Source organism: Xiphias gladius, chromosome 14, assembly GCF_016859285.1.
Source record: "Xiphias gladius isolate SHS-SW01 ecotype Sanya breed wild chromosome 14, ASM1685928v1, whole genome shotgun sequence".
NCBI classification, from domain to species: domain Eukaryota; kingdom Metazoa; phylum Chordata; class Actinopteri; order Istiophoriformes; family Xiphiidae; genus Xiphias; species Xiphias gladius.
The window spans coordinates 26664355-26687584 of record NC_053413.1 but is presented as its reverse complement, the minus strand read 5'-3'; the positions used below and the strand labels follow the sequence as shown (position 1 = coordinate 26687584).

The window sequence follows — 23230 nt, the reverse complement described above, 5'->3', positions numbered from 1 at the left end:
GCTGAACTCGCAATGGCTCCTCTAGACTGGTAAGTAGGCTACGTAGCTACGTTGGCTACCTAGCGATAGCAAATACTTACATATATCACCTTTAAACCACAAATGTAAAGGTGAATGGTCAATAAAGGTCAACACGGTGACAGGTGTCACCGTGTTGACAAAGAATCAAACCCAGATGAGAAACAATAAGCAAAAGCCCAAAGTGCATTTGACAGCTACTAGCATAAACGTGTTCACTATCAAGGTACTGAATGTCACTTGCACATGAAAACACTACCACACCTGGCCACTTCTCTTAGGCTACTTGCAAAGACAGCACATCCCACTGCTGTGGTTAATGTGACTGATTGGACTTGTCAGATGCATTTGCTGCCTCAGCTCTGTTTTCTCAGACAGACTAAAGACTCAGGGAGGCCAGGGACGAAAGCATCGGCTCGCTATTGAACCCAAGGCCTGTTTGGTATTTACGTGGTCCCAGACCTGCCGCCTCTGCAGAAAACAGCAGCCTGGACCAGACAGTTGAGTCTGAACAGCCAGCCTCAGAGAAGCTGTGCCTGATTTGTTTTCTCAGCTGGAGACAGGATTTTGATGATTTCATAATTAATACTAATGTGCCCATCCTGTTTCTTTATGAAGTAATAAGTTAATTCACTGACATTATCAGCATGACTGGACCTGGAGACTCATCAACTGTTCAGATGAAGAGCATCAGGTGGATCAGTCTTCGTGATGATTATACTGGGAGCTCCATGATCCACTGGGACTGCGCTTCGGTCTATATCCCAGTGAGTAGCTGTGTGAAGGGGCATGAACTGACTCGCCCAGCCGTACTTCTGGGACAATGTCGCAAATTTAATGAAGTCTAATATCTGTCGCAACCTGTTGGTGGACCTGGATCTGACTGAGCTAAAGACAACCTGAACAGTACACTGTAACAGTGAAATGTTTTCCCACAATGAGGTCTTCAGCCAAGGCGACATGCTACATGCTAGTTGTATTGGCTGGTATGTGTCTAGTGGGTAGTTTACTGCCATCTCAATAATTAAATATATGTAATTTGTGTGTGTGTATATATATATATATATATATATATATATAATGTTAACATGATGGTAATAAAATGTTTTTTGTCACAACCTGATTCTTATTTTTGTATTTTTTGCCATTACCCCTGTTGATAACATTTTACTTAAGAGTCTGGTGGCCTGGGGATTAAGAGACATATCATATGACCACATTTAATCACTTCTGCAAGTAACTTTTTGAGATCTTGGGATGCTACACGTGCAGAGAGAACAGGACTATGAGCTGTCAGATGAGGAAACATCTCGCAGACTGAGTGGTTCAGCTTTACAAACAATTCCGCTTTTCTTCATTGTATAGGCACATTCTTTCCATTTTACCTCATAATAAAGTGGTTAAGATTATCACAACCAATAGGAACGAGGGCCAAGGCACAGGTTGAACGAAAAGGTTTTCTTTAAAGAAATTTAAATGAATTCGTGCTGCAGTGCAGGTAGATATATATCCTAACTTCTGGTTAGTTTAGTGGCCAAAATGGCACGAACTCAAAAAATTAGTCAGGAAGTAAAATACATGAGAACAAGAAAACGTCACCAATGTTAGAAAGCAATCAGTAGAACGCAATCCCTCAACAAGGCTGAACAACTGTTCTAATCTAAAACTTTTTAGCGGTTTGGAGTTTCCAACAGGCGAATCAATGCAGCAAAATGGTTGAAGCTAAAAACACTTCGCTAACATTTCTAATCAGGGAGACCCCAGATTCCAATCTAACCAATGGATCCCTGGGCACAGAGTTTTCTGTCTGCTAGATTTCACCCAAAAGGGATTAAAAAAACAAGTTAAAAAAGTTAAAAAAAAAGCGACACAGAGACACTACAGAAGCATTAGGACTGAAGGTTTCTTTAAATTCAGGAAGGTTCACCAGTTCTTTAGTTTTTAATCATCCTGCAGCACATTGCACATCACAAGTTTTCTTCTCAAAGCGTAGGAGTATGACTTCTCGTTCATATTTTGCTGACGCTTACGTTGTCTGTTTCCAAATACAGCTGTAGCACCGTGACATTTCAAATACTGTGACGGTGGAGGAAAAACTGTCGACTAAACCCTCAACTAAATCATCACAGTGAACAAGCAGTTGAGCACATAGTTCTGTACCTGGACAGAGCAGACGAATGCGTCATCCTTTAACAATTATATTTTAAATCTGTAAATAAAGTTTATGGTAACTTGACTGTAGGCTACTTTAAGGTGTAAATGTTAACATGTATTGTTACTCGTCTGTCTCTTTCAAACATCAGACCACGTTTAATGAGGCTTTAATGATTTAACAGTGAGCTGTGAGGGGCCTTCAGAGGTGAAAGGCGTCTTCAGTGCCTCTTCAGAAATATGTTCTTTGTGAACTGCAGGAATACTGCGAATCGACCCGACGTTGAACTGTAAACACTCAACACATTCCTGATGGATGTGGCAGCGACAGAGAGAGGCTGCAGCTTTGAAGCTGCCTGTGCGGGATTCGGATCGAGTCGGGGAAAAAAAGGTGCCCAAGGTTCAACCCTTGGTCTCTGAAGCTTTGCGATTTCGAGTCAAGAGTTCAGGTGTGTGTTTTTGTTTCAGCTCCTCACGCCGGACCCAGATAATGCTGATTGCAGGGCGTAGCAATAGAGCCAGTGGTTTTTCCTTCTCTTCACAACAGCCCCGCAGGGTTAGCAGTGTCTGCTTGAGTTAATTCTTGGATGTGAGGAACTAAAATCTAAAAGTTTAGCCAAAAAAACAAAACAAAACACATTTCAACATTCAGTTTAAGCTACAATGATGATTCAACACTCAGTTAACCTACCAAAGTGTGTACTTTCCAAAGTTACTCCCTTTTTATTTTTAATTGGTCTAGAAAACAGCCTGAGGGAACATTTTTGGATGCTTCTTTTGTCCGACCAACGGTCCACAACTGAAAAATATCTTCAGTTTACTTATAGAAGACTGAGGAAATGAGCAAATACTCGCAATTTGAGAGGCTGGAAACAGTGAATTATTGGGCATTCATCATAACTCCTAGTTTTCCAGTTCTAGCAATAAAACCTTCTTACAAAATTGCTTTCAGTGTTATGGTACAAATCACTAATTAATGCAATGTACCTTTATACTTCTATCCCAGTGGTATGCTCATGTTTCTGTCATTTAACAATGCCTACCGAGTAGTTTGCAGTTACATGCACATGTGATTTGAAAGCATGGATGGGTATCAGACTCTCGTCGGATAACAAGACCGAGCGGGCTTCTGACCTAGATTACTTCAACTAAGAACCCTCGAGTACAAAATCAAGACAGACCTGATTAGAAACCCCTCTGAATCCAGTGTGCTAGAGCAACACAGAACAAACCCTCCGTGACTCATAAAAAGGGAACGAGCCGATTGGGGAATGGGGAAGTTTATTAAGAACAACACAACGAAGCGAGCGCCGCAGAAATCCAAGTTATAACTGCGGGGCAGGTCTAGCTCTCTGACTGCACAGGGACACATTAAAACAACATAAATAAGCACAAGACGGCTCCCAGTCGCGGGCTGGCTTCAACATCTGCTCTTGGAGCTTTGCCATTCTCAGCATCCGAGAACATGACAGGGCATTTACTAACAGTTTTTGGCGGACATATTTCAGCAAGGGGTCATATCAACTTCACGCTTTGAGTCTTTCAGACGAAGAAAGAGGCTGTCGGACAACACTGGGAGTAACCTTATTTATAATCCATTCAAATTCCATAAACATCAGTTCAAATCAGTGGGATAGAAGAAAAACTGCAGACAGTGAGCAAGGAAATTCAGCCCTTCACTCAAATCCAGGAAGACAATCCTTCTTGTTGGCTCTAAATATCAGACGCACTTGAGTTACAGCTTTACTTGCCCTTAAAAACTGGTTGTGACTGAAGAATCCTTCCCTGCACGCTTGAAAATGCTGGCTCTAAACGAATTTTCACTTAAATTTCCATTTTGCTCAGTAGTTCGGACAGTGAGCCTCCTTTCAGACTGCAAGCCCCACCTCTTCCCCTTGCTTCTGACACTGAAGGGAAACACCGTTCTGCGTGCAGCACTAACTCTGCCACCCGTACTGACCCACACAGCACAATGAAAAGATAAGACAAGGCGACACAGGAGAGCTCTTTGGATAAACATGAACTTCCGAGGTAAATATGTAACTTATCCACGTGAAGTGGATAAGGTCAGAGTTAACACGGAGTGCATGAGGCTTCCCCTCTATCCGTAGGAACGCCACATATCCATGTCTTCTTAGTTTAGGCTCCTCCAGCTCATCACAAATAATGTCACTAAAAACCTGTTCAAAAAGTATTTCAATTTCAGGTCTTTTTTTTTTTTTTAAATCTCCACTCGTTCTGTGCGTCCTCGCCAACTTGGTTTGCTCAGAGACGTTCCTCAGTGGAGACCCACCACTCTCCCCTTCTGGTGTTTTTCATTTCCAAGCGAAGCATCTCCGTCAGGTAAAGTCATTACTTTCATAGCAACAGAGGGACATTTGTTCGGTAACAGCGGTAGTGCTGTTTTAAAACGGGAAGCTCATCGATCCACTGAGTCACACAGATATCTGTGTGAGAGACGACTATTGTTTAACACTACTCGCAGCAAGCAGTTATTCGGTGATCGGCCAGTCGAAAAACATTTAAGATAAATCTGGGCCTAGATCTGGATGAGTTTTTTTCGTCGTCTTGGTTACATCTAATGCTGTTTCCGGGGAATTGAAATTACAACATTTCATTAGGAAGCAGCAGGACGTTTGCCAATACAAATTCTTAAAAAGACAAAAAAACCAACCGGAGACTGTCCTCTAATAGAAAACAACAGCATCGGTCATCTGAGCCAAAACTGACTTATTCTTATGATCCAGAGCCAATGACGTCTAGCAGCTGTAGGACTCTTCTTCACTGGAAACGAAGGAGGAAGTAGCATGACTTTGTCAAAGAGACACAAAGCCTGCCAGAGGAAGAGGTCAGGGTCGATGGTTAGGACACTCCGGAGACCGCTGCTTGCTTCCTGTCTCATAGTGACAGTCACAGATGGTTTCTCAAGACCACGATTGTTCTCTAACCTGGACCAAATAACCCACACCGTGATCATGTCCTAATCCTGACCAAGTTGTCTCTGTGCCCCAACTTTTACCACTTTTCTGCCTTTTAAATACTATACCCAAATTAGGCGCATGATGAAAATGAATTTTCCAAATCACAGGCTTTTTCCAAATTATATGAATTCTTGTGCTGTGCCTGACACCCATTTCTGTCTCACCCCGCAGTGAAAACTGGTTTGCTTCACCCACTGCATGGCTGAAAGCCTGTTGCGGTCAGCAGCAGTTTAAAGCTGAAAGCGTTATTGACGGAGCTCTAAGTGAACTGAGGGGACATTAAAAGTCTCCTCGTTAACAACAGGTGAATCTGCCAGGGGGATGAAACGACTGATGAGGAACACCTTCATGCTTTAAACCTTGTCCTGCATTGCTGCACAATTAAACCACACAACTCAGTGGGCTCTGTTTACGACCCGGTACCTTTTAATTTAAGGATTATCCTGCTGAGATATGCTTGGTATATTGCAATTATGTCGGTGTAAGGTGGCCTTTTCTGTGACTGAGAAGTCTTTTTATATGCGTGTGTTTCTGTGTGTGCAGGTGATTGGTCGAGCTGTGCACACACAGCATGGATAACTAAGCCCATCAAGCCTTCAACAATAAAACCAGTCACCAATTTGAGTGTTTTGGCTGAACGGTGTGTGCAGTGTGCACATCCAGCCGTTCGTTAGCAGCATCAGCGGCTAAAGGATAGCGGTTTGAAAGAGAAGAACTGCGGCGAAACTAACGCTCCACGGCTCTTTATTGGCGGGAAATCACACTCTGTGGGATTTCCTCATGGAAAGGTCCCGGTCCCACACCCGCACGTGCACAGCAGCCGCAGCTCGCGGTTCGTATCGTGTCTGGTATTCAGAAGAAACTGTCCATCTCAACAGTCCAATCAGAAATATCCCAGATCACGTGACGATTCAGATTATTCTCATCGTAAAACTGCAGCCACAGAACTTTGAGGGAACAAATATCAGTTACAGATTGGATCTTTGAATGAGTTCATTTTCTCACAAGCGTACTTCATTTTTTTTTTTTTGGACCCGTCCTCTATCGACTGCCCTCAGTTTGGTTCTGACTACTTGGACACTGCTGTATGTACCACTCCGCTAGATGTAGCCTCTCCATCTAATCTTCAGATGTTTTACCACTGTCAGAATGCCACCACAATTTCAGCGTGGTGGCCATCGTTGTCTCTACACATGATTTTTTTTTTTTTTTTTTTTACTGAAACACGATTTAGTTGAGGATGCACTTGAGCAGATAACAGACAGTGACTAAAAACCTGGACACAAACATGCCACAGTTTCCCAATTTCTTTAAATGTCTTTAAAGGCCGTTTTCTCAAAATGAGTTTTTTTCCTCATACTCTGAGCCAGAAATCTCCACCTCAGTAGCACTTACATACACCAAACTTTCCAGTTTTATTCCTGTCTATATTCTGATATAGACAGGAATAAAACTCTTTTACTGAAGGGTTCCTTCATTTATCATTCATAGCCTGATTTATATAACATTTTATTCCTACACACATGGCGAAAATTTATTTTTTTCTGGTTGTTGACTATAGTATTTACTGATTTATGAGGTGTTAAGGAGAGAGATCCAAAATCCCCTCTGTAAAAACCTTTGGCTCCAATAAGCCGACAAAGGGGAACAAGAATTTCTACCCTGGCTTTATTCAATATTCAATATTCAATATCCAGATTTCTGTTCTGGAAATGCATGCAAATTAGCGCATAGTTAATTCAGTAATGCATTGTTTGCATAGTTGAACATAAAATTTCAGAAAACTTGCGACACAATACAATAATTGTCAGTGTAATTGTAATCAGCTGGGGAAGTTTCACGGGGACATCTATTAGTTAAAACTTTTACTCACTCAGCCTCAGCGTTTAATCCTAATATTAAAATGTCATGTTACATTAACTTTGCCTGCCCACACCACTGTGTTCTTAAGCTCTGATATCATTTCTTTATCCATTCTACATGACTCATTTCTGTAACCTGATTTCCGTTGAGATGAATGGAACTCTTTTGTACACTGTTCTACCAGATGTAGCCTTATCTTTTGATAAGCAGCATTTACTACCGTCGGAATCAACATAAAATAATATCAAAATAAGTTACATTTGGACAAAAAAGATGGTGCGTAATGTACAGTAGAGCAGAGTAGCAACCTCCACAAATGCTTGACCTTGATGCAACATACTGCAAGATCTATCTTCTAAAAACTGATATTAGCAAACTGACACTGATACTAATGAACTGCCTGCACCAAATAAAAGGCCGACTGCTTCAAACAACATGCAATAATTTCCCGCAGAGATGCACTTTGACTTCAATTTAAAATTAAAACATGCATGTTTTTCCTGGCAAACCTCCTCCACTTTGACTTTTGCTGCCTGTGGAAGGAAAATGAAACCGTGTCCTGCCTTTTCTTCTCTGTCTCGTTGCAGCAACAAACTAATCAAAACCCACCCTAAACAAAACTACATGCAGTTATTTAAAAATGCCAGGCGAGCGCTTTGATTTGCGGTTTTGCGGTATGTTTCAGCTACGATGTTTATACATTGGCTATATGTCCCCCTGACGAGCGTGAACGTGCACCTACACAGCCTCACAGTTCAACTACAGCCGACTCTACAACCATCCACTCTGCTGATGCCGTCCGATTTAATTTAATGCTGTAATGGGCTGTTGCCTGGCAGGTATCCGTTTCCCGGGTGGCCTGATAGAAAAGCTGTTTGTCAACCTGCCATAAAATAAACTTAATAAATACAGTATGGGCAAAAAAATAAAAATAAAAAATGAAGGTCAAAGGTTTTCGAGAATTTTTTTTCAATCCAGAACAGCAATTCATCCATGATGTACCGAAGCATCACGTTTTTAAGGACACAAAAAAGAGGATTGATGGCAAAACCATCTGTGGGAGCTTCAGTTGATGCTTGGTGCACATGTGGGATAGGTACTTCTCTTAGAAATCCTAAACTCTTATTGGCTTTTATTCTGTGAGCAATGGCTATGGCTGAAGTTCCCCTAACATCCATGAAATCCCCAACTTCTTGCTAAAAAACTGAAATCTCATTAATCTCATTGATCTCAGTGTCTAATTCCCCCTCCGCTAATGCGTCTGTCAGTGGTGGTATTGAAAATCATTGTTCCAGTAAGAGGATATTAAGGTTAAAAAAAGGAGGATGATGCTTAGGGGTTGATCATTTACGAGCTCATCTGTCTCATCTGTCGAGATTGTCCCCGCTTTACCTGTTGCACAAATTTGTCTTCTCTGGCTTCAAACGGCTGATAGGCTGGTGTTGAAACCTGAGACTTTGATTTTTTTGACGCAGTGCCAAACCACTCATCAGAGTATGGAAGCTGCATTTATTGATTTTGTGGCTATTAGGGGGCAGAAGAACTCTGAGACAAGTTAGGCGACATACAGCGCTGACGTATTATAACCTTTTCCATTTCTTAGGGCTTATGCATCAGCCGATAGCTGCCTACTTCCGAGCCCAGCAGACGCAGAGCAACATGATCACCCCCTCCGAGTGGCGTCAGTGTCCCCCTGATGGATGTAAGTCTAATATTTACGCTCCTTTTAGCTCTGGTTTGGTCTCCACCACCTCCTGAGAAAAACATATGGCTCTTAAACTGTTCAGATGTTCCGTTTTCTGTAACGTCCGGTGTCATCTATGTCATCCAAATTTCATCTCCCATCTCTTTCTCCCCTCTTTTCCTCTCAGCTACTACTGTTTCACATCAAATAAGGGCAATATTGAAGGTGCACATTTCAGGTGCACTTACTTTCAAGCGTCACCTCCAAATATGTTAGCTCATTTACGTAGATAACACTGAGGTGACCGCTTGTGTTCCTACCCTGCCTTTGCTGCATCCTCAGCAATCAATCTGGTGAATAACATGTTTCCGTAAATAATATGAATGATAAAAAGCAGGAGAAGAAGAAACAGATTGTTTCTTAAGCATCCACTCTAAACTTCAGAAGCATTTCTGTCGTACAGAGTGAAAACCAACACTCTCTTTTTACAGTCCTTTACCCTTTTTCCACCAAGGCAGTTCGGGGGCTGGCCCGGATACGGTGCTTAATCTCAAACCGTTTTGTCGTGTTTTCAACAGCCAAAGAACCGGTTCTCGGCCAGGAAAACTGGTTGAGAGCGGCACAAACACTTTGCTGATCTAGAACCAAGAGAGGCTTACATCAGGGGCCGGGAGCCGGATTATCGTGACCAACAAGACCAAGTAAAACTTTGTGACCCCCAATTTTTTAAGATTTGGAAATGTTCAAAATCAACAGAGAAATGTTCGGGGGCCAATGTAGGACATCGAGCAACTTCCAAGTGCTGTGTGTGTGTGTGTGTGTGTGTGTGTGTGTGTCTGTTATTGTACTTCTATCTTTGTGAGGACCAATTTGAGTCCTAGAGCTTGGGAGTGAGAACATTTTGGCAAAGTCAGCCCCCTTTTCTGGTCATTTTTTTTTTTCAACTTCTTCAAAGGAATGTTTGAGGGTTAAGATTTGCCTTGAGGGTATGATCTTAGAATGAGGCTTAGAGGCTTAATAAAAGTAGGGTTAGGACAGTGGTTCCCAACCTTTCTGACAATATTGGGGCTTTTGTGGCCTTCCTGTCAACGTTATTTGTGATCACTTGAACTAAGTTCCCCTGATGTGTTTATTTAAAGGATTTGTCAAGTCCTGAACATGTTCCAAGCATCAAATTTCACGAGAAACAAAGCCAAAATGATGTTGCCTTTAAAATTAACTGACTCATGACTAACTTAGTCGCCTGTTTGAAAAACAAATTTCCCATCAGAGACAATCAGGATAAAGAAAATCACACTTCTTTTCTTGTCCCATTATCAGGGAACCACTGGGTAAGGGGCTAGAGAATGCATTATCCCAATCAGAGTCCCCTCAAGTATAGAAGTTCCAATGTGCGTGTTTTTGAGGTACGGAGGCGATTACCACGAACAGTGTGACCGTCTGTGTTTCGGCAGAAGGCCACAGTGGCAGCGCTGACGCATGTGCTGAGACACACACACACACACACACACACATCCTTGCATACAAAAGCACAACTTTGGCTCATGCGCGCACAGAAAAACACACACGCTGTTTACTAATGAGAGATTTGGACAGTGTGTCTGAGAAAATATGTGACCTCTGACCAGGCCCACATCTCCACACACACACACACACACACACACACACACACAGCCATCCGTCAACCTCAAGGTTGCCGTAAAGAAAACAAGACGGGGGCCCTGCGTCGCAAAGTGTAAACTCAACTAAACATTCGCATTTAAAGAGGTAGCACGGCTAAAAATGCCGGCAGAGAATCATGGACGGGCATGAGTCGGGTTTAGACTTTCTTTCTTCAGATAGGTGCAGCCGTGGCTGCGAGGTGATGAACGACTCAGATGGTAAATGTAGATGTTTGGACAGGGGGGAGGGGGGCCTAGACTAAGGTTTGGCCATAATATATGTCTTCATCGCACATACATTACATCAAAATGTGTGTTAGTTTTTTGCACTTAATAAAGGTGATTGAAGACGTAGCTCTGTGCTCCAGTTTCCTCCTGGGCTCAACTACCCATGGACAGCGATTTCTCAGTCCTTGGAGAGCGCTGGTCCGACAGATGAAGAGTAAGCTGCCGCACAGCAGCACCTTCAGTAAAATCGTGGACTTATCTTCCAGTAAAAGTTACTGGTCCCAGAAAATGATACGATGCAATTTGATATTATTTCTCTCGATGAAGGATGAACTGTTGATTCACGGCGCAGCTGTAGAGTTACACGCAGCTAAACTGATATGCAGAAAATATGAGACTTGTCGTAAATGGTGCGAAAAAGCTGGCATCTCTGAAGATAAAGAAGAAAAGTGCACGAGGAGCAAAATACACAAGAGCCTGGATTCTGCAGGCGTGAAGAATGTAGAGCGATGCAGAAAGTAAAATAACAAAATAAGACTTACTGTATCTCATGTAGTTTAAGAAATGACACCAGCCAAATGTTATTAAAACTGAGAAACTGAGTAAATCCTGACTGCTCTGATTCACTGGGTTCTAACTTTCCGTACAGGGGGGTGAATTTAGGTCTGCTGACAACCCACGGCTGCAGTCTGCTCCGTGAGTCATCACTTGTTTATGAGGAAACACGCAATGCCGAATCTGCTCTACTGGACGCCGCGAGGCGGGAGTCCTCGCCGGACCCGTGAATGAGCCGGACGAGCTGAGGAGCTTCATTCCTCTTTCGGGAGCTATTTATGGAGCAGCAGGTGACCTGTGGCCTCGTTTTCATCCACCGAACACACTTTACAGACCGGGGAACTCTGCACTCACGAGAAAGTGAATATGGACCTTCTGCTGAAGTGATCCCGCCCATGACCATACGCCAAGGACTCCCTCCTGTGAGAGACAGAAGTTGCCTCTTCTTCTTCTCCTGCCTCCTTCACCAGCACAAGCCCCGCGCCCGACCATATTTGGAGTTTGTTTTCCCCTGCCTTCGGCGCTAGATGGGTGGTGTTCACTGCATCGGTGCAGCTCAGACGACGTCAGGTGCGTTATCGTTTCCCAAAATAAGGTCAGAAAAAATTTTCCGTCAGATAGCTTCCTGTTATCTAAACTCCGACTGTTGTTATACAACTGTCATCTGATCAGGATACAATAATCTGCCATTTGGTCAGGAACTGTGGATGAACCTTCAATCTGTGTATTAATCCACAGTTGAAAATAGTCTCCAACAAATGCACTGTTTCATCATGTCTGACTACTGTGTGATTAAAAACTACACTGAGCAGCTGTGTTAGGAAAAGACTGAGCCTTTTTTTTATATATATATATAAAAAATGAAACTGTATGTTTGTGGCCTCTGGGCTGCTTTTAAAGATTTATGCCTTCACTAGGAACCAGAGCTGAGAGCCACAGACAGGAATGAAAGAGGGATTAAAAGGGCCGTCAACGGCAACTACGACAACGACGGTGGCGATCCACAATCACTGGGGTCACGTTCAGAGCGATTGGATGCACGATGGAAGCACCGACAGCCAATCAAAACACACCCCACATTACGGACTTTCTCGCAGTAACAGGTCATCGATATCCATTTCGGGGATCCGACGCAGCCGGAGCGCGCAACGCGTGCTGGGTACCGCCGTTTACGGAACGTTAACGCTCAGCCGTGTGGACGCTCACGTCATTATCGGCGTAGTTCTCCTTCTCGTCCTGGACGGACCTTAATGCATTGTTGGTTTTGCTCTTTTGATGGGATTTGCTGTCAATAGGGAAAATATGGAATAACACCAGCGGCGTTAAGAGGAGACCGATGTCAGGTTTTAAACAGAATCTATTTTCTTCTGCCTCTTCAGCAGCTCTGCCTGCCAGATAATATTTACAGGACTGAACTTCTGATCTACTGGTAACCACTTCTGTTTCTCTGTAACATTTATCTCACGCCACCTTGTACAGTAAATGACGTGGAGCAGTCTCCGCAGTCTGCATGCATAGATTTCAGCTGGATGACAGCGCCTCAGCAGCATTTTAAGAAACTTTATCCCTTTTATCTGTTCTTCTCATCTCTCTTTGTCTCTAAAGTGGTCTTAAGCAGTCAACCCCATCAGCAGGTCCCGCTTCCACGTCACCTGATAAATGTCACGCCGCGGCCTCGACAAATCTGCGCCACTTTCTGCATTTCAAGCTTTTATCTGATGCCCTTCCACGCCGAGCAGCAGAACGAGGACAGTTTCGTCTGTTAGCAGCATAACAGAAACCAGTGGTAGAGGTCACAGTGGTAGAGCTTTGGCAATAAAACCCCCCTGTGTGACTTGAAGGCCTTGGAAGAAGAAAACAAGTCAGGGTGAAAGGGTATAAAAGTACTTTACTTTAATATTAAATGCTCTGTTACTTGCCCTACTTTAAAAAAAAAAAAAAAAAAAAAAATTCTCTCCCACAAATTATTTCCATCATTACAAAAGCACGTTCAGTGGCTAAGCCTCACTCAAACTGGCAGAAGTTCCATTTAAATTCTTGTCTGGAGTTTTCCAAAGATAAGCCAGGTCCCACTGAACTGCAGGGGAAATCTATTTAAGAGCTTCAGCTTTTGATGTAATGGTGAAACCTCTTGAGTTTGAAACTCTCACTTAAGGTAAGTGTGATATCACTTCAGTGAAATGAACAAGCGGGATATATAGGTAAAAATGAAAAGTTACATTGAGAGGAAATGAACAGTATCTCCCCTTGAAGTGACTCTGAAGTTCGTTAAGGGCAAATTTGAGAGGAACTATCGACAGGCTTTTTGTTGGCCTTCCTGCTAGCTAGGGTATGTGTACAGTAAATGTTGTACTTGACAACTGTCCCTGAAAGTCAGAAAAGAGTCAAATATCTCCCCAGTAAAGGAAGAAATGCTGTAGGGTTTGTTAATTAAACTGGTGCAGCTCTGTTCTTTTAAATCTATTAGCTGGAACAAAGCAGTTTATTTCTGAGATTCAAATATAATGTGTCTGACAACCGCTCAAATGTAAAAACAATGAATGTGATAGCATCAAACTGAGGCTAAGTGGAGTCTGACAGCTAGCCAACCTCCCTCCAAAATACACATATTTCACTACACCCTTCATGAGTATTCATGGAAAAACGTCATTTCTATAACCACATTTCAGGATCCCTTCAATATTCAGTATTACTTTACAATGTCTCAAATTATCAAATAGGCAACTAATCCTCCAGAGTGTCACCACTTTAAAATATTTTAATGACGACATACAAAACAACGACATCAAACATGCAGCCGATGGTGATCTGTGCAAAATAACAGTCTGATCATAGCCCCGACAGCCGGTAGTGATCAGCCGACAGGAAGCGTGCTAGGAGATTAGCTCGCTAGAGTTAGTGCTAGCTTGGCTCTCCGTCCGTCACCTTGCAGGCGGCAGCGAATCCTCGCAGATCTCACGGGTTTTTACACCTTTTTACACAAAGAGAGGCTTTTGTGAACAAAAAAAAAAAAAAAAGTCATGTACATAGTGCATTCTATACCGTACTCCGCCCTACTTCAGTGTATTCACACAGCAAACTGCTCTGTGCAACAGTCTACAGTTGGAAGAGTACGTGTTTCCTCTTTCCTCTTCAGTTGCTGCCATTTTTTCCATACGGTCAGACTATCTGAAAACGGTCAGACGAGTGCCTTTTTAACCTCAAAATTACAATCTGATTGACAGGTTTAATGGCAGTAACAATGCCTAATGACCAGCAGAGTAAAGGTCAACAACACTGCAGTTAAATGTCAAATTAAATTGGAAATAATGAAGATAAACTGTAATTCCCCATTGTGTTTGTGGATGTTGGCCGCCAGCCCCATTCTTCTCTCATATACGAATTGGAACCTTCAAACAAATGGGATTTAATGCGAAGAAGAAGAGCCTGCTGAGCCACCGTCTGTTCGCTTTCAGGCCTCGTCGTTTGGTTTATGTGGTCTATCCAGGACACGAGCCAATGGACTTCCATAATTCCTGTATTTCTTCCCTGTCCGGGTTGTCGTGAACTTGATGAACCTTGATATAACAGCTTTGGTCTCCAGAGCTAGTCTAGAAAGCTTCACATCCTCTGAAAATGAAGCTGAAACAACTCCAGTGAGCACTGGTTCTGTTTGGATGAGTTTTAAGATAAGAAAGAAAGTAAATAAACTCATGTCTTTCAGAATTATGTACAGTATACATAGTATGGTTCCTTCTACTTGATACAAAATATGGGAAAAGACATATTTTAATTAGTAGCCTCCAAACTGCCAAAGCAAGAGAACAGCCCATAAAAAAGCACTTAAGCATTTATTTACCTCTTTATGAAAATTAATGTGCGTGTTCCCAAATTATGTCTCCAAAAATAGCAGCGAAGTCCTCAGAGGACTCACATCCTCTGGGAAATCATGGCTCTCTGGGAATAGAAAGTGGAGCGTGTCCACATGAAACAGAACATTTCCTCTTGAAAACAGCATCATTATCTGTAATTATTTCAAGTGAGATTTCTCCATGAGAAGAAACAAACCCCTGAATTGCATAACAGATTTCTTTTATTCTAGCAATTTTATACTGGATAAAACTATGAATCATAACCTGACTAATTCATATTATATATATGTATCATATTATTACCTTCTGAACTGATCGAGGAAGTTTTCTTACATAATCATCTATAACCACATCTTGTTTGTAGTAAACCTTACTATGTTACTCAGCAAAATCTCAGCAAAATAAGAGCATGTCAAAAAAAAACCACTTGGCAAGTGCTTGGCATTAAAGCAGTGGCAGACCTCATAGACATTAAGCAGCAGAAAATTGTCTGATGGAAATTTTGCCCTTTCCAACATTGTTGCTGATTTTTAGAAATACACCAGCAAGGTTTCCGTCCAAATGTCACGCAGATTTTAGAGATAGGCAAAGGAAAAAGCAAATGAATGCGTTTGCATCCACTACTATATGTAAATATTAGGAGCTGGTCAAGACAAACAGCCAATGGGGATGAGTTTCCAGTTGTTGCCATTAAGCCACTGCCAAAGAAGAGGACACAACAAAATTATGTTTTTAAGAAAAAAGCTCCACTTGAAGCTCAAATGGTGAAAAACAATGTAGGAAGCATGATGGGAGTTTGGCATTAGTTTGAGGAATGCTACACAATCCTCTTGGCTCCGCACAGATCGGGTGTAGTCATCTTCCGCTATTTTCCGTCTCTTCAGTGGATGTTTACGTCATGTGCTTTGTGTATGTCATGATTTATTGGCTAAGTCTGTTTCCGTTTCACAGCAGACATTCGGACTGCTCGTAGTGGGAAAAGCACGGACGAATCGTTTTTTAGGAACCAAGACATTAAGTACGAGTCACTTTAGGCAACCGGAAGCCCACAGCCGGAGATTTAGAGGACAAAATCATTCAAATGTAACTGCACCGCATCACTTATGGATCCACTGCATGGAGCTGATGAGGTCATTCTCACACTTTTTTAATGTCCCGGCGACAGGACCCGAGCAGAACGCTCAGAGGTGGACCTGCAGATGTGGGCCCACATCTGCTACACTACTGTGGCATTAAAATGTCACAGCAAAATGTCTTTTGACGAATTACCTCAAAAGGCCAAGTGGAGATACAACCCTAAACGACACAGTATGTTAGCTGCATGCTGGACCTTTATCGAGACCATGCAGCAGACAGGTGAATGAACTCCGAATGATGCCGAAACCCTCAAAAAGGACGACGCTGATACTAAGTGGATGGAAACACTTATTCACCAGGAAATTCAGAAACTTAATACGACCGTCCTTGCGCTTCCAAAACATTATGCAATTAACCACAACAACCACCAAAAGATTTGAAGATATCTTTATGTAATATTTTTCTACTAACCGCTCCATAACCCTCACCAAGAATGGGGAGAAGAAAATGCGACGCTGTATTTGTTTCCTGATCCCTGTGTCCATTCATGTCGGCCAAAAGTACCGGTTATCTCTGGTTCCTCCTGTGCGAAGGGTTTATTTTGGTTTATTCCTTTGTCATAAGACGACCCACACGTAACACACTTGTCCAAACATTCAAAAAAGAAAGGTCAACTGGGGTACGTGAGATTTTTTTTATTACTTTGTTGACTGTCAATATTTAGCAGGCTTTCAAAGGTCGAGGGGTCATGGTGTTCAGTGTTCAATGTGCAGATAGGTTGAGCACTATCCCGCCAATTGTTAAGGGTGCATTTCTGCTTTACATAAGTCGTTAGTTCCTGATTTAACAAAGCAGAACCAGCACCCAGAACTTCCTGTTTATAGATAACCTCCAAGTTTCCTGTTTAGCCCTTAATAATGTAACTTATGTACATAAAAACAATATGAGAAACATGGTAGAACCTCATGGTAGAAGGAGAAAAAAAGGTAAAGCTACTGTAATTACTTGTTTGAACCTTAATATGTTTGTGGCACAGGCAGAAATGTGTGTGTTAACTTTCAAGAGCCAAAAGTTGGCACCGAACATCTGGTCAAATTCGTTGCTTTGTTTAGAACTCTTTGACCAGATAATCCCTCATTTAAATCATAATTTTACCAATCATAGACTGTGTTTGGTTGATGAAATTCGCGTACAGTTGCCTCAGTTTTCACAAGATTTGATATTTGAGAGGTTTGGTTTATATTGTGCGAGGAAGGTAACTGACCAAGAGCTCCAGTGGACCCTTGAAGCCCCCGGGGTCACTAGGTGGCAACTGATTTGCGTTAATTCAATTGTAGATTTGAGAATATGAAGCAGAAAAGCACATTATCAACTGACGTGACACGGGCATTAATGCTGGTCCTGCTTGATTACCTGCATCAATTAATGTGTTTAATTAAATTGCCACACAGCAAACCTGTAATATTTTAGCATAGGAATTCTGTACACGGGCTAACAGAGGCCCAGCAGCTACATTTAGCTCTGGGGCCCTTAGCAGGTTAATCCTGCCATGAGTCTGCTCGATTCAAAAAGGGCCTGCAATAAAAAACATGTTCATATTCCTCAAAGGGAGGGATGGATAAAATGTCATTTTGGTATTTTGTTACCTAAACTCACACACCGACGCAGCCATGTTCATATGGGCTCGGTTTTACCCGGTGATTCACACAAATACGTGCCTGAAAGTGTGACTTCACAAATTACAAATCCGGGCAGACGTATCCTACATCATGAATCACTGAATAAATCACCACAGAAAACGTGAAACTCCCAGGTAATTAACACCTGCTGTACCTGTACGCAGGTACTGAAATCCCTGGGTAGCAAAGTGGGCGAAATGGCTATGATGCCGAGAGCCCCCTGCAATAGGCTTTTGCCGTGATCAGGTCAGCCAGAGTCGAGCCGAGGGAGATAAAGTTGACAAAAAGGGTCCTTGTTTTTGAGTTTGACACTAGCCAGAGTCTTTCACACACACACACACACACACACACAGACACAGAGACTATGCAGACAAATAGATGTGACACATTCGGCTGAGCACAGACAGCCTTACAGAGAGATGACATTCGTTCTGGTTGGATGCGCAGCCTGTCAGAGTGACAAGGAGTCTGATGAGATTCCTCAGTCGCACTGAGTCCGGAGATGAATCAACATGAGAGGAGCTGGTTGTGTGTGTGTAGATAACAGCCTCCTATACACACTGACTCATAGTTATGGGGAAACCAGATTCACACAAACACAATGTAATAGCAGATAAACAAGGAAACAAAGATAGAATGATCAGACACTGGTTCTAGCATCCTGATCTCATGCTCTTTGCGTCAGGATCATTGCCCGTTCGCAGCTTAGCAACATTTAGCATGACGAGTGAATAGAAATTGATTTGATTGATTGATTTTGGAAATGCGATCCTGCTTGGTGGACTGGCTGGTACTTTGGAACAACTACTTGTGCTTAGTTTACATTGTAAACATGTCTGATTTGTGTTATAATAAGAATGACACTGATTCAACCAGAGGCTCTATGAGGATTTGGTTTATTTCCACTTTTAAAGTAGCATTAACCGACTTGGGTCCACTTTGCTGTCATTTTGTGCTGCGCGGGCAGTATACGGCGGGGTTGTTGGAGCTTCTTGGCTGAAGACAGCTGCCTGCTGCTGCTGAGGATGAGGGGGATCAGAGCGGTGGGACTGAACCACACAGTAAAGTTGCGGCTCCTATAACCAGAGTCCTGAGCTGAGATGCACCGTAAGGCTCTGCAGCGTCAGGTGATGATTCTCCGTGGGTTTGTCACTAATGGCAACACCCTTCCCATTACACAGAGCCATTGGATCCATTGTTGATATGAAATAAACTACTAGATCAAGCAATATGTTAAAAAACGAACAACTCCGAGCTGACCTCAACATGAAGCATATCGGCCCTCGGAAATCAGCAATTCAACACCCACACTGTAACTCAACAATATGCCGGTTACCACTGAACCAAATACGTAGACAGCGATAACTGAGGGCCGAGCTGCTCGCTGCCTTTTTCCCTTTGAACGTAGCTCAGGATGCTGCCAAGCCTGCGAATGTTTTCACTCTGGCAACCTGCCCCTCTGTCCACTAAATCGTGCGATGCACTGCAGTCCACTCCGCCCGTCAGAGACGCTCTGACTCCTCTCAATTAGAGCTGCGACCAGGAGCCAAAACACCAGTCAATCTGCCAAAGCAATTTATTTATAATACCAATTTACTAATATTGTCTCTGGGTATCAAAGGGGAATCAAACACAAGATGAAGTGTTGAGCCCGAGAGCTATTAACTGATGCCGCTGTGGAGAGCTGAAAACATGATACATCGGTTTTGAAAAAGTAAGTCATTATTTTATGGCTGCCACGTAGTAGAGGACCCACTTTGCATGGGGTGCATATGGGGCGACAATGGCTTTAAATTTAAAACAATTCTTGCTGTAAATTGTACCAATTAGTCGTTTTGGACTAAAACGACACAAAGCCACCCTGTCCATCCCACCTATAATGCGTTGGGTACGAAAATAGAAAACGGCACAGAATAATGAATAGTGGCCGGTACATGGCGATGCAAATTAGTGGCTAGTGTGGCTGTAGAATATCAACGACTTTGTGTTCTTTTCCTCAAAACGCCATTTAAGCAATCCCATTCAGCTGACTGAAGGACTACAAGGAAAAGGCAATGAAAATGCATCTCGTTATACAATACTGAACACCTACCGTAAGTTTTCTGTGCTCCTGTGGAATCAGACGCACAGAAAGCTTAGGAGCGGTGTGGTCAGGTGTTAGTTAACCGAACAGGTGGTATGGTCATTACCTCTGGAAGCCACTAAATGCACCAACATTGTAACAAGTGACAAAGCGGAAGCAGCCTGGTTAATCGTTGTACTTTGACACGGTTCCAATAATAAACAGGCAGTTAAGGTTGGGGAACGGTGAGGGTTAAACGAAACAACGATGACTGTTGGTTTAGAATGGGAGACCAACAGCGGATTCCTGTGTCATGTCGACCCATCCGTCCACACAAGACTCCTCCTGACGTGGACTTTGTCGCTCTTTATGCTGTTTCAGCTGACCCCCTGCTCTGCTCCCATCATTATTACTGTGACCACCGGATGTCGCTCAACGGTAAAATGCGTATGAGCTGCTTCGGGGACGACCCACGGGCTGGTTTTTTAGAGGAGGACGGTCTCGGTTATCCTCCGGTTTTGTGTGGCAGGGTTTATGCCACAAAAAAACAAACGACGTGTCCTATTTACGTAAATGTTATGATGTGTTTTGCAGCCTGCATTATGAACCCTGGCCTTAGCTCTGCACTCAGTTCTGGCTGCACTGAAATCTGGATTTAAACGTTCACTGACTTGCCCTGTCTTTGTACAGTTATTTATTTTATTTGCACTAGTAACGCTACTTGGAAGCCATAGTTCTAAATAATCTCACAACTGCCGAATGACACGAAGGAATGAGTAATGATTTTCATGCTTCTGGTGGGTTAAAGTGATGGGTTTCTGTGTGATGGCACCGGTACCACCTTAGTCCGACTTACAATACAAACCATTCTGACGTCCGACCGGAGCACACTGTCTGCCCACCTCCTGGTTTACGGAACACAGTCTACAACCACACAATGACCAGTACTGTGTCTGCCTTACAGAAACGCAGTGTGTGTCGTGGATCAGCTGTTCTGTGTTGTCTTTGTCTAATTTTAAATGTGCCTTAAATGCTTCCAGCCGACGTAATTCCTCCTCTGTCTGTGCGTTTTCACTTGGCCTACCGTACACATTTCCCAGTCCAGTTGAGTATACTGGATTAATAACTTTCTGTGCTGCTGGATCATTTAATCCCTGACTGAGATTGTGTTTTCACATTGGCAGTTTGCTAGCCAATGTTGTCTACTAGTCTAAGTAAGTCCCTTATACTCACATACGGAGGCCTGCCGTGGACGTGTCTGCCGTTCTGTGTTTGTATTTCTTTGGTCTAACCTGGACAGCGCTACAGGGTATCTTGTCATTTTGATTTTACAATCGTTTCAGGTCTCTCAATTCTTAGCCAGTTAGCTTAACTTTCATTCCTACCAACAATACCTGGTTGTTATGCCATTGTCACTTCTGACTGGCAGAGGGGTTTGTTATTTTCTGATAAACGCACCACTCTGTCACAGCGTTCCTCTTCGCCATCCACGCTACCCGATTTAGCTACTACTGCGCCGCAGTTTCTTCCTCTTCTCGTTTCAAAGCCAAGCACTGAACTCATTTATCTGCATAAAACATTCAGTTTCGTTGCACGACGGTCCTTTACTGAGGGCCTCGCAGCGTCGCCTCCCATCCTCTCTGATCAGTCCACACGGCAGCCATTTTGAGCAGGACTGCCCGCTGTACATGTAAGATAAGCTGCAACAAAGTGCACATCATAAACCACAAACCAAAATGGACCCTGAGCGGAGTTGGAGAAGGCGCAGGGTGGATGCATTAGTCCTCCCTGTCGTTTCAAAAGGACTCTTCTAAAACGGTTGTGACAGCCGGCTCTATCTTCTCTATCTTCCACTCCATCACAGGCTCCTGCCAATAATCCTCCCTCCAAACACACACACCGATGCCGCCCAGACTCAGATACATGCTGTTAAGAAAGGAGACTTCGAGTGCTGTCAAGTACTCGGTTTGTGTACTTTCAAAGGAATCGTGATCTCGTCTCTGCATCTTTCCTCGCAGGCACTGCTGAATTTAAATGAGGAGGCCCACCCGCCTGGCAAGCTGGGTGCTTTATGACTTCTTTTGACTCAAGGTGGGGGGAGAAAAATGGGGAATCGCCAGCCAAGTACTTGGATTACTTGTTCACCTTTGACCTGGCGACCTGTGGGGAAAAAAACCCGGTGTAGCTGCGGTGTGGTCTCAATGCAAACTGGGCGTTCTCACACACACGCAGAAGCAGGCAGATACTCGACATTTCATGGCCCACATTGACAGTACAACACATATCACACAGGTTTTCACACCAAGTCAAGCAATAGTAAAAACAGATTTCGATAAGAGCAGAAACATGGCGCACCGTGTCCTAACCATTGCGTGCGTCGTGTTGTCGTGTGGACTGCGTCATGAAGAGGGCTGAGGCCTTTGTGTTCTCAGCTGTGTTTGCATGTTATCAATAATATCCGGCAGCCTTGTTCTGGGCAGCTTTTGAAGACCCCTCCCTTTCTCTGTCTTGTCTTAAGCACACATGGAGATCAATAGAATACCTGGAAATCCAGGCCATGTGTCAGCGAAGGGACGAGGAAACTGCCGTAGAGTATTTAACCACAACTACAGGCAGAGAGTTTGTAAAAGTGGGCCTATCAATACATTTGAGTTACTGTAGCACAACGCAGGGCCTGTATCATCATGCCTTACAAATTATGTTCATTCATCACACGTGAAATGTTTTGCATGGGATTTTCCACATTTTTTCCACCTGTGAAAACAAAGTCACATGGGATGTTGCATGTGAAATAGCACTTGACGTATAATAAATTCACCTAGAAGCATATGTGATTTATTAATAATCTAATATTTATTAGTGAATATTATTTCAGCGTCCATCACGTGCTGACGTTCCAACCCATGAGTACTCAGCGCTCATGGGTCGGACCACGGCCATCTTACAACTCTGCCTTCATTTTGATTTCAGCTAAACACCTGTAAAGTTTCGTGACACTATCTTCAACAGTTGTTGAAGACACACACCTGCCAGAGTCCTCGAAACCACCCCTGTGGTGGATCCTGCTACAGCAGGTGTCTCCGGGACCAGGTTTTGCCAGGACGACAGGCACAGAGACAGACTCACACGCACAGACTCACAAGGTGAAAACGGCAGCAGCCACGCTGTCGTGGGCGGTAATGATCAAATGGAAACCCTTTATCAGGATGCGTGAAACTACAACCCTGGAAATACAGTGGTAGCACAGCTCTGAGCTGTGTAGGTGAGAGCTAGTGGATGTCAGCGTTGCCGCTGATCGGTCTGAGATTTGCGTCGGGGTTCAGCCGGTGTTCCCAAAAGGGGAAATCACATTTACATCTGAAATGTATCCGACGCCATTACGCAGAACAGCTTACAGCAAATGCAACGGCATAATATTTC

At 43.3% G+C, this 23230-nt stretch overlaps 1 protein-coding gene across 2 annotated transcripts in view; it reads right to left on the bottom strand.

Moving 5' to 3' along the window:
• The window catches only part of basp1 (brain abundant, membrane attached signal protein 1), a 51855-nt gene that overhangs the window by 16380 nt on the left and 12245 nt on the right, over positions 1 to 23230 (bottom strand). The window contains exon 1 of one of the 2 annotated variants that reach the window (XM_040143979.1): positions 11129 to 11436. The exons of the other annotated variant lie outside the window; for it this stretch is intronic. The gene's annotated coding sequence lies outside the window, so the exon portion shown is untranslated. Of the gene's footprint in view, positions 1 to 11128; positions 11437 to 23230 lie in introns of those variants that run through there. 2 annotated transcript variants of the gene reach the window in all.